The sequence below is a fragment of the Staurois parvus genome, unplaced genomic scaffold, assembly GCF_062004578.1.
Source record: "Staurois parvus isolate SC_StPar_1 unplaced genomic scaffold, SC_StPar_1.0 ptg000436l, whole genome shotgun sequence".
NCBI lineage: Eukaryota > Metazoa > Chordata > Amphibia > Anura > Ranidae > Staurois > Staurois parvus.
In genome coordinates this window covers 463,916-476,923 of record NW_028318232.1, presented here as the reverse complement: position 1 = coordinate 476,923, position 13,008 = coordinate 463,916, and the positions used below count along the sequence as shown (strand labels likewise).

At 43.4% G+C, this 13,008-nt stretch overlaps 1 protein-coding gene across 2 annotated transcripts in view; it reads right to left on the bottom strand.

Moving 5' to 3' along the window:
• The window catches only part of GUCY2C (guanylate cyclase 2C), an 879,595-nt gene that overhangs the window by 558,080 nt on the left and 308,507 nt on the right, over positions 1 to 13,008 (bottom strand). The gene's annotated exons all lie outside the window — the stretch shown is intronic.

Below are 13,008 nucleotides of genomic sequence, written 5' to 3'. Positions count from 1 at the left end.
TAAGATTAGCGTGCGTTGGCGGGAGTGGTGGTGGGTTTCTGGCCGCTGTCATGATTCTCTCTTTGATATGGTAAAAATGTATACGGGCCAATACATCTCTTGGAATAGCCGCTGGTAGGAATGAAGGTTTGGGTAGTCTGTGGGCCCGATCAATCGCAAGCTCCAGGTCAGGAATCGATGGGATGAGGGTTTTGATGTATTGTTGTAGATAAGGGAGCAGTGTCTCGTTGGTAACTGATTCAGGTATCCCTCTAAATTTAATGTTGTTGCGGCGTGATCTGTCCTCTAGGTCGGCTAATTTTAGATTGATTTGTTCGATGTCAGAGGTGTGGTCCGTATGAGCGTCAATCAGATCATTATGTGCCGTTATGATATCTTCCATACTTGTTTCAATGTGTTGTATTCTGCGTTCTTGTTGATTTATAACGCAAGTAATTTGGTTGAGCGATGTGGAGATATCTGTATGCAGGGTCTGCCGTAGTGATGATAGCATATTTTTCATGCAGATTTCTGTCAGCGGTTGATCAGATGCAGGGAACGCATCTATGTCAGGAAATGGTGCATGAGGTGGCTGAGGTGGAAGATTTAAGGCCTGATATGAGGGGTCAGGGTCATGGTCTAGTCGTGGCCGAGATTTGGCTGGGCTGCTGGATGTGGGGGATAATGGAGGTGATAACTCACCAGGGTCCCCTGGATACAATGACTGTCTCAGCCTGGGATCTGTCTGCTGGTCCCTGTAGTCCTCCTCGTGGCTGCCTCTGCCTCCCTGCATGCTGCTGCGGGCGCCATCTTGGATTCCCGACCCGATGGCCGGGAAGAAATTGGTGAGTTTCCCCGGGGTTTTCCTCCTGCGGGGCATGATCACCGAGGTGCGGGTGTCTGTTAGGTAGGGCTGAGAGCCGTTTGTTGTCCCCAGAGCCGGAGTGTGCCGCTTAATGCTGGCGGGTGGACGGAGCTGCTAGCAAAGCACGTCCATCCGGGTGCCGGCCGCGCAATATTTTAGGTACTTTTATAGTGCTGTCAATTTATGCAGCGCTTTACACATATATTGCACATTCAAATCAGTCCCTAACCCTCAAGGGGTGTACAATCTAGGATCCCTAACGCACATTCATACACTAGGGCCAATTTGGACAGGAATCAATACACCTACCAGCATGTCTTTGGAGTGTGGGAGAAACTGGAGTACTCTGAGGAAACCCATGCAAGCACAGGGAGAACATGCAAACTCCATGCAGGAGGTGTCATGGTCAGGAATCGAACCCATGACCCATTTACTGCAAGGCAGATGTGCTAACCATTAAGCCCCTGTGCCGCCCATTAATGATGATGTAAACTGGTTCTAAAAAAAAGTTCATATACTCATTCCTGAATAATGGAATGTCCTTTGTGTCAGAATACCAACTCAGAGAGTGCCTATGAATGGCACGTGTGGTTTATTCATGACGAACAGTAGTGCATGAACTCGTGAAAGGTAAACCACCCTTGGGACGTGTGTATTACACTATTAAGCACCTTTCTGGCACCTGTGGCTGAGCCAATTCCTCCCCTTACCATTTTGGCACCCACCCTGATGGATGGATGGAGCTGGATGACTAACCCATAGCTGCCAGCATACCGCTGCACCCCCAGATGTGTGATGTGTATAACCCATGAGCATTAATACCTTAACATAGAATAGTTACATGATTAAAGAGAAGGAAGCTATATCATTATATTGGGAACTTAGAACTAGACATTCCAAATTATTTGAGATATAAGTGTGAAAATGTTTAACATTTGAAAATAGAATGTATGACATTCATTAGGAAATGCATTAGTTGTCTGATCATTTTGAAGAAACAGCAAAAAAAAAAAAATAATATAGGTCTACTTTTTATGTTACATTCTAAGTATTCTCTTATGCAAACAGGAAAACGCCAACGGTAAAAAGCTCGCGCTTGTGCGCTATTTAGCGAACATATCCGGTATTGCACCTAAAAATGTGCCAGACGCGATTCCACATTTACTAATAGTAAAGTAGACAATCGTCAATGAGATTGCTAGACGCCTCTCAGAAGACTGACAGGACTTGATTGAGTTCATTTAGTCTGCCTGAATGTTCAGAGTCTGCTGGTAGACTCAAGTCTTAGTAAATCAGGGCCACAATGTCATTTTTGGTAGTACCTGGAATATTGTCCCGTAGCATGTGCTCAGACTAGCCCATTGACTGCTACCTACATTGCCACTCCGCACTGCCACAGTGCCTAATGAGCTGCCAATTACAAGGTGTCACGTACCTGGTGTGAGAGGCCCATGGAGAGAGGGCTTCCCTTGCGGCTAAGTTCCAGTCTCCCCTGAGAGTGGGACAGCAGGAGTCAGGCCCAAAGTGGCACAGGTCGCCTGTAGGAGTGCTTGTTGGTGGTCCACCCAGGAGCACAGCTGATGCACTGAGATGAGGTCTGCAGACAGGTGGCACCTGTGCGAGGTATGCAAGCCCTTCCTGGGAACAGAGGATTACTGGATAGCCAGTTCAAAGCCAAGGTCAGATACCAGGTGGGAATCAGAGTAGACGTAGTCAGATAGGATAGCCGAGGTCATACACAAAGGAGCAAAGAGGGAATATCCGTTAGCCAAGCTGAGGTCAGATCAGGGGTTAAGCAGAGCAGACAGGTCCAAGAGCAAGCCGAGTCGGTATCAGGAAATCACAGATCACAATAGCACAGGAACAAGGTACTGGGAAGCCAGAGATCAACCAGCACCTGAGAGTAGGGCAGGGCTTCCTTATAAAGGCCGTTTGGAGCCAAATTTGAGCTGATGGGAACTTCTGCGGCCATGCAAGGTACTAGCAGGGGTGCCAGGTCTCCTAACACCTCTGCCGAGGACAGAGCCCTGACACAAGGTCTGGCCTGCCCCTCTACACTTAACTCTATGACAGTTCAGATGCCTGCCTGATATCATGGTTTTTCAAGTGCTAACCCTCCTCCCAGTATCAACATAGGTTCACTACAAAAGGTCATAACATGAAAAAGCTTGCCCATCTACCTTCTTATTCCTCCTAATGGAACTGCCAGCTGCAGCTGAATGTAAAACCCCTGCATAAGGGGCGTATTTGCCGTGAGGCAAACAAGGAGTTTGCCTAGGGCGGCACTTTTTAGGGGGGTGGCGTGGTGCCGCTGCCCCCCCTTCCAACGGAAGGGACATTTAGTACAGGGGCGGGCAGGGGGCTGCTCTGTCTTACCTTGCTCCGGTCCCAGTCCCACAACGATCCAGTCCAGGAAGCACTGCTGGAGGAGGGGTAGAGAGGTCCACAGGTCTGGTGCCTGGACACAATGTGTGGGCGGGATGACACCCTCTGCAAGCTCTGCCTCCTCACCGGTGATTGGGCGCCAGAACTGTAGCTCAGGAAAGGCACAAAGGCGGCCAATCACCTGCGAGGAGGCGGAGCCGAGCGGCAGCACGAACATCAAGTAAGGGAGCGGAAGGAGTGAATGAAGGAGGACAGCTGACCGCCCGGTAAGTGTGCCGTGCAGATGGTGCTCCTGAAACCAGGTATGCTGGCTGCAGCAGCACCTAGGCTGGAGCAGGGGTCAGCAAGTTAAGTATCATTGGTGTCAGTGGGAGGAATAGTGCCCCATCATTGGGGTCACTGATACTAATGATGGGGCATTATTCCTCCCACTGACACCAATGATGGGGCACTATTTCCCCCCCACTGACTCCAACGATGGGGCACTATTCCTCTCCCCAATGACACCAACGATGGGGCACTATTCCTCCTCCCACTGACACCAATGATGGAACACTATTCCTTCCCCCACTGACACCAATGACGGGGCACTATTCCCCTCCACACTGACATCAATGATGGGGCACTATGCCCCCCTCCCCCCACTGACACCAAGGATGAGGCACCATTTCTCCCCCCATTGACACCAAGAACGGGGCACTATTCCTCCCCCCACTGACACCAAGGACAGGGCACTATTCCTGACACCAATGACGGGGCACCATTGGTGTCAGTGGGAGGAATAATGCCCCACCGTTGTTGTCAGTGGGAGGAATAGTGCCCCACCGTTGGTGTCATTGGGAAGAATAGTGCCCCACTGTTGGTGTCAGTGGGAGGAATAGTGTCCCACCGTTGGTGTCAGTGGGAGGAATAGTGCCCCACCGTTGGTGTCAGTGGGAGGAATAGTGCCCCACCGTTGGTGTCAGTGGGAGGAATAGTGCCCCACCGTTGGTGTCAGTGAAAAAAATAGTGCTTCACCGTTGGTGTCAGTGGAATAGTGCCCCACCGTTGGTGTCAGTGGGAGGAATAATGCCCCACCGTTGGTGTCAGTGGGAGGAATAGTGCCCCACCGTTGGTGTCAGTGGGAGGAATAGTGCCCCACCGTTGGTGTCAGTGGGAGGAATAATGCCCCACCGTTGGTGTCAGTGGGAGGAATAATGCCCCACCGTTGGTGTCAGTGGGAGGAATAATGCCCCACCGTTGGTGTCCGTGGGAGGAATAGTGCTGCCCCACCGTTGGTATCAGTGAGAGGAATAGTGCTGCCCCACCGTTGGTGTCAGTGGGAGGAATTCACAGACTTTCGTGAATGAATGAACTGCAAGTCCCAACAGCCTTAGCGGCTGTTGGCTTGTAGTGTTCAATGAACTACCATGGTGCTGTGGAGTGCTGTGGTAGTTCATTAAATCTTCCTGTCAATATATCTGCATGGTCATACATTCCGTACGGGCCAGCCAAGCAGATATTCTGACAGATCTACAGGAGACCTGCATGGCACCAGAGATCTGCTAATCGCTGGTGCAATGCTTTCCAGGCTCTTTCAAACAAAAATAATAAATGCACATTTTTTAACCTGCCAAAAAAATGTGCAGTTTTTTTTTGTCTAAGAGGTATCGTTTATGTATCGTTGTATTGGTTTGATAATATGTGCATATTTTATTAGATGTTTGGAATGAACAACACCCTGTATGTAATTAAAAAACAATAAATTAACTTGTGAGCCACTGAGGTATATTTAAAAATGTGAGTATTAGGTCGCTGGTAAAAAATGCCCACTCTCATATGATGTGCGTTTATCAACAAAATATTTAAATAATTACCACGCTCCAATACCCTCAAGAAATTCAATCTAAAAGTGCACAGTGCTTATAAAGCGAGTAAATGCAATCAAAAAGTGCACAAAAATTAGACTCATTACACTAATGTATTTGGTAAGTTAACAGACCCCAAAAACATGGCCGCACCCAGGAGTTATTCAACAAAATGGCGCCGGAATATTACTATATAAGGCAATTAAGCATGGTGACACTCATCATCCCCCGGAAGAAGCTACGCAATCCCTGTAGCGATACGCGTTGGGGAGCTGCAGTGAGGTCACCACTCAATCTATCTTCTATAAGGCGAGTACTGAAGGTGTGTGGATACACACCCTCCAATCTTCTTTCATTGTAAACTGTGGATTTCTGTCACACTTATAAGCGCTAATAAATTATATGAAATGTGAGTGCATTGTGGAAGCACATTAAAGCTGATTTTATACCTAGGATAAGACACCATATTCTTTGTTTCTCTTTTTCATGAGACACATGAGGAAATGTAAAACAGAGGATTAAGGAGAGGATTAGAGGAGGGCGTTTCCCTCACAGCCCTGCAGCCACACAGGTTTACTACATTCCTGCAAAGATCTTATCTGCATATCAAAGGAGAGTATATTTGTTTTGGCTGGACACTCATCTACACAGTTATATTTGTGTTCTGTCTTGGCATGGTTGTACTTGTGGTGAGATTTGTTTAGACCCAGTCTGTCAGAATGTGTGCAGCAAGTTGAATGATCACCTTAACAGATAGTTTACTCAATGAATAACAACTTCATAGGTGTTTTCCAATGCTTCTTTATGCTTCAAGGTAGCAAAGGTATGAACATAAAGGTGTTTTCATAGGTAAATTTCCAGTGATGTCACATAGCTTCCTCACTCTACAGTATCTTGATAACCACTAAACAAAAATGGGTTACAACAGGAAATGAAGGGTGGAAGCAACCAACTAGTCAGAAACAGCAGGGGTGTGTGGATGATACCAAATAACATTATAACATAACATGTAAATAAAAACTGCTAAATAGTACAGCTGCGTGGCAGCACAATTTGGGACACTATTGTTGCTTTTTTCAAAGTAAACCTTTTGTATTTCTCATTACATTTTTTATTGTTATTTTTCTGGTGATTCATAAATGAAATATTGGCACATTTATATGGAGATTTCACAAATAATGATTTGATAGGATGATAAATTTGATAATTTTTTTTTTTTATATATTTCTTTTTATTAATTAATTTTCTATTACCTTAATATACATTTCTTATTTTAATTATAAACACTGTATGTAATGTTATCTATTTATAGCAGCGCAGAATTAGATTATTTTATTCTATTATTTGTGTCATTTGAAGAAATAATGCCCCGTCATTGGTGTCAGTGGAAGAATAGTGCCCCATCATTGGTGTTAGTGGTAGGAATAGTGACCCATCATTGGTGTCAGTGTGGGAGGAATAGTGCCCCATCACTGTTGTCAGGGTGGAAGTAATAGTACTCCATCATTGGTGTCAGTGGGAGGAATAGTGCCCCAGCATTCATGTCAGTGGGAGGGATAGCGCCCCATCGTTGTCAGTGGGCGGAGCTCTAATAGGAAGAGGTGGAGCCTAAATAGGAAGGGGTGTGGTTTACATATGAAGGGTTGGATCTTAAACAGAAAGGGGTGGGACAAATTTAGATGCGGGGGGTGCCCGATTTTAGTCTTGCCTAGGGCAGCACAAAACCAAAATACACCACTGCCCTGCATTACCATTGATGATGGTTCTTGTTTCCAACCATATTTATATCTTTTCTACTTGTTCCATTTTTTTCCTATAATCCCTCATTTCTTCTCTTGCACCTAGCGCTACTCTCACAGTATAGATAGGCAGATGATCTCTATTTCTTTATCAATGTGTTAGCTTTATAGCTGTAAGGCTGTTGAGTGTTAGACATGTGCAATTCGCTTCTGTCCAAATCTAAATTCATAAAAATGTTTTGGTTATTCGGAGATTCAGATGTATACGAATTACAATGATAATGAATTATATTGAACTTTGTTCAGTTTTGTTTATTCATTTTCTAATAAATTCCACATTTTCTGCATGATTAGGATTCAAATCAGTCAACAATTGATCGACCAATCTGAATTCTGTGTGAAAAAATAGCTAGTTGTTAAGGAGCGGTTCGGTAAGCCGGCTGCCGCGTTGTTAACAACTAATGCTCGACTTTCCAAATGCTATGCTAATAGCCTGTTCCATGCCACTATAAACTTTTTACCATGTGAGTGAAATTTTAACTTTCTTATGGAAATAAACTAGCAGTTTGCACTATTAGATGTTTCTTTGCTTCCTTTTAATATATCTATTCCTGGGAGATTGGTAATGACCAGGTGCATGCTGAAGAGGATCGTGGTCTCTAATATAAATGTGCAATTGACCCTCCATTTGCAGTGGGGTCCATGATATAAGGTGAAGAAAAACCCATGAGGTGTGGTGAAGGGCATGGTGGTGTTTGCTCATGCTGAAGAAAGTCATATTGCTGTTCTGAAAAGAATGAATATATCGACTGAAGATTGCAAGGAAATTGGTTGGTGCATGGGACTCCTACATTGGACTGTACATTTTTTTGTTTTTTATACTTTAAGAGCTATATATATTTTTTGTTTGCACGGATACGGAATACTGGGGGGATCTGCTTATGAGTTATGGTATGAAGATATATGATATTTGATTTGTTATGCCATATTGGAAGTGCTTCACCAATATTTGTTTTAGATTCATTAACACAGTGGAGTGATTGCACAGTTGGGTGGCAGCTTTCAGCTTTCCTGATTCAATTTGACTTATTTTTTATGTATTTAATTAAGTACTAATAGCTCAGGGGTTCTATTTTTTTTATCTACTATACTGACATCATTGCATATGTAGCACACCAGCACAAGTGCCTGTAAGATTGCACAGGATTTATTTACGCACCAGCACTTTATTGTAGAGAATGCATTATTGGGATATTGGTCACTTTTATTTGAACACTATATGGGGATTTACTACTTCAGCTTGTTTAATTATGCTTTGGCAATAAAAGCTGGAAGCTAATTGATTTCTATGCATAGTTGCACTAGATTTTGCACTCTCCAGCTTTAGTAAATAACCCCCTACAGTTGCAAGAAAAGGTATGTGAACCCCTTGGGATTACGTGGAGTTTTGCATGAATTGGGCATAAAATGTGCTATGAACGTCATCTAAGTCACAACAATAGAAGAACACAGTCTGCTGAACATAATACTACACAAACATTAGATGTTGCCATGGTTTAATTGCACATAACATGTAAACATTCACAGTGCAGGGAGGAAAAAGTATGTGAACCTTTGGACTTAATAACTGGTTGACCTTCCTTTGGCAGCAATAACCTCAAGCAAACGTTTCCTGTAGTTGCAGATCAGACCTGCACAACGATCTGGAGTAATTTTGGACCACTCCTCTTCACAAAACTGTTTCAGTGTAGCAATATTCTTGGGATGTCTGGTGTGAATCGCTCTCTTAAGGTCATGCCACAGCATTTCAATCGGGTTGAGGTCAGGACTCTGACTGGGCCACTCCAGAAGGCGTATTCTGTGCTGTTGCAGCCATTGTTTTGTTGAATTACTTGTATGCTTTGGGTCATTGTCCTGTTGCATCACCCATCCTCTGCGGAGCTTCAGTTGGCGGACAGATGGTCATACGTTTTCCTGCAAAATGTCTTGATAAACTCTGGAATTCATTTTCCCATCAATGACAACAATCCGTCCAGGCCCTGAGGCAGCAAAGCAGCCCCAAACCATGATGCTCCCCCCGCCATGTTTTACAGTGGGGATGAGGTTTTGATGTTGGTGTGCTGTGCCTTTTTTTCTCCACACATAGTGTTGTGTGTTCTTCCCAAACAACTCAATCTTGGTTTCATCTTTCCACAGTACATTTTGCCAGTAGTGCTGTGCAACATCCAGGTGCTCTTTTGCAAACTTCAAACGTGCTGCAATATTCTTTTTGGCCAGCAATGGCTTCCTCTGTGGTGTCCTCCCATGTACTCCATTCTTGTTTAATGTTTTCCTTATTGTAGGTGTGTCAACAAAAATGTTAGCATGTGCCAGAGATTTCTGTAGGTCTTTAGCTGACACTCTGGGATTCTTCTTTACCTCATGCAGCATTCTGCGCTGTGCTCTTGCTGTCATTTTTACAGGACGACCACGCCTAGGGAGAGTAGGAACAGTGCTAAACTTTCTCCATTTGTAGACAGTCTGTCTTACCGTGGACACATGAACATCAAAGCTTTTGGAGATACTTTTGTAACCCTTTCCAGCTTCATGCAAGTCAACAATTCTTGATCGTAGGTCTTCTGAGAGCTCTTTTCTGCGAGGCATGGTTCACATCAGACAGTGCTTCTTGAAACCAGTAAACCCAAAACAGGTGTGTGTTTTTTAAGGGCAGGACAGCTGTCAGCAACACATCCAATATCATCACACTGATTGGAGTCAAGGTTGGCTCACTCCTGGCTCCAATTAGCTCTGGGAGAAGTCATTAAGCTAGGGCCTCACATACTTTTTCCTCCCTGCACTGTGAATGTTTACATGTTATGTGCAATTAAACCATGGCAACATCTAATGTTTGTGTAGTATTATGTTCAGCAGACTGTGTTCTTCTATTGTTGTGACTTAGATGATGTTCATAGCACATTTAATGCCCAATTCATGCAAAACTCCACGTAATCCCAAGGGGTTCACATACTTTTTCTTGCAACTGTATATGTTTTAATTCTCATTCTTATTTGCAAGTGGTATGATGTGTTTATAATTATTTGTGAATAACACGTTAGGGGTAGCGCTATGAGTTTGTATACTAAATGAGTAGAGTTACCCATTCACATGGGAGGGGGCTGAGATCTGGGGGTCCCCTTGTTAAAGGGGGCCTCCAGATTCCAATAAGTCACCCCTTGATCCCGCACAACCACTGGGCCAGGGTTTTGGGAAAGAGGCTCTTCTCCTCATCAACATGGAGACAAGGTGCTTTGGGGGTGAGAGTGCCCCCCCAAAGCACCCCCCATGTTGAAGGATGTGGCATGGTATGGTTTGGAGGGGGTGCTCGCTTGTCCCCCCCTTCCTGGCCTGCTGAGTTGCATGCTTTGATAAGTGTCTGGTATGGCTTTTGGGGGATCCCCACAACTATTTCTTATTTTGTCATGGGGTTTCCCTCAAAATCCAAACCAGGCCTTTTGGGAGATCTTCTCCCCTCCTTTTTTTTTTTTTTAAATGCCAGCTCTTCTTTGGCTATATTTTACTTTCATTGGCAGGATCCATCTGACAGCAAATGACTCATGGTTGTTAAGGATGCAGCAGGTGCCAGCTCCTTAACACCTAGCTATTCACTTAACTTAACATGAGCTATTTTAACGCTGATCTTAAAATGGACTTTTGTGACTTTAGCCCATTCTCATGGATGAGAGTCTGTTCTACTAGGAGGCAGACGTAGTTAATAAGTAATAAACATTGGTGAAAAACTACAAAGATCCTACTCTTATGCTATTATTATGGTGTTCCTACTGATTAATGGCTGCTAGCACTGTGAACCATATACCCCCTTTTCCTCGGTCAACTGTTAGTGGTATTATGTGGAAGCAACTGGGAACAACAGCAACTCAGCCACATAGTGGTAGGCCACGTAAAATGACAGAGCGGGGTCTGCGCGTGCTGAAATGCACAGTGCGCAGAAGTCGCCAACTGTCTGCAAGAGTGAATAGCTAAAGATACTTGCCTGACTGTATTGTGCCAAGTGTAAAGTTTGGTGGAGGGGGATTATGGTGTGGGGTTGTTTTTCAAGGGTTGGGCCCCTTAGTTCCAGTGAAGGGAACTCTTAAGGTGTCAGCATACCAAGACATTTTGGACTATTTCATGCTCCCAGCTTTGTTGGAACAGTTTGGGGATGGCCCCTTCCTGTTCCAACATGACTGCGCACCAGTGCACAAAGTAAGGTTCATAAAGACATGGATGAGCGAGAGGAAGGACGATATACATTATAAAAATGGGAGGGAACACAGAAAAAGATGGTGTTATAACAAAAATAATCACAAGATGGCAGCATATTAAACTACTATACTGAGATCAATAAACAATGGCTTAAAGTAGAACTATAGGCAACATTTTTTTTTATTGTGGATAGAATAAGGGAGGGTTATAACCCCTGTCAGATTCTTTTGTATAATCTGTGTCCCATTGTGGAGATTCCTCTTCACTTCCTATCCCATAGCCAAACAAGAAGTGATAGGAAATCCCTGCAAATTAAGGGAATTCCTTTGGGACCCCCAAGTCACTAGAACTAGTGTCCCCATTGGAAGATTTCCTATCCATTACTGTTCTGGGAACAACACAAAATTAGTGATTTATTTAACTTTCAATGATAATTGTAAACAGGACAAATAGAGAGGATGAATTTTCCTAATGGGGACACAGACAGCAATAAAAACTGACAGGTGTCTCTGCCCTCTATCCAAAACGAAAAAAAAAATGCCTTTAATTATACTGCAGGGAAAATTAACTAATGTAATAAATATAGCAATCTGCCAGCCCTCACCTAAAAACCACAAGCAATTAATGCAAGTCCCTACAAGGTATCTGCATAAGCCTTGGTTCACACCTATGCGTTTCTACACTTATCTCCATTGGAGGACGGATGAGTGTATATTTATAAATGTATTTTCCCACAGCAACTAGTCCAACAGTTCTTTTCCAGAGAGATGCATTTAATCAGCTCAGAAACAATTCATAAAACAGATGTACAGAGAAAGCAGATGACAGGGTACCTAGAATATTCATGCAATCATCAAAAACCTTCAGAGGACCCACTTTCTCCTATCACATTTTCTCCTGACCCAACTCAACAAAAAACCTTCCCTAATATGCACCTTTTCCCATTGATCAAAATTGACCAAATAGATACTCCTTGTCTTGTTTATGGCAAAATTGCAATCTTTAACATCCTTGTGCATAGGTGGACACGACACCCACGTTGAAATTCCTTTCCAAATCTAATCACACAAACTTGCATTTTACAATGCTGGTAGATTTTCAAATAATCTGCTCTGAAACTCCCCCTGACTCTTCACATATGTATCCAAAAACAGGTTAATGCAATATAACAAAGGTACGGTAATTACCTTGCACATAAATTAACATAGTAAGGAATCCTTACTAATGTGAATATGCACTACATGTATATATAAATATATATATATATAAACACAATATCCTACATACACTCCATTTAACATGATTTCCTATGGATCTAGTTCACATCTGTGTGTTTTGAGCAGGTGTGTTTTTTGGAAAGGTTCAAGGGCTTTTTTTCTACAGCAGATAGTGTTTTACATGTTTTTTGTGTGGGGGGAGGGGCTAATAGAAAAGTATGACAGTTCTGTGCATGTAGTGTGACTTTGATATGACTTTATACTATCTGGCACTCAAGTCGCATCAAAGTAGTGCATGAACTTTTATGTGTCCTAAGTCACAAGTTCTAACCCTAACAATTACCTCTAACCCTAACAATTAACCCTAACCCTAGCCGTTCACCCTAACCATAACATTTAACCCTAGCCCTTAACCCTAACATACAACTTTTGACACATAAAGGTTCCTGCACTACTTTGATGTGACTTTGATGCTACTTGAGTGCCAGAAAGTGTAAAGTCACATTAAAGTACTAGCACTATATGAATAGAACTGTCATAGTTTCCTATTAGCAAAAAAAAAGTGACATTGGACACATAAACGTTCCTGCACTACTTTGATGAGACTTTGAGCGCCAGAGAGTGTAAAGTCGCATTACATGAACAGAACTGTCATACTTTCCTATTAGACAACAATAACAAAAAGCAAAACACATAAAAAACATGTTTGATAAATGCAAATGCACAGCAATACA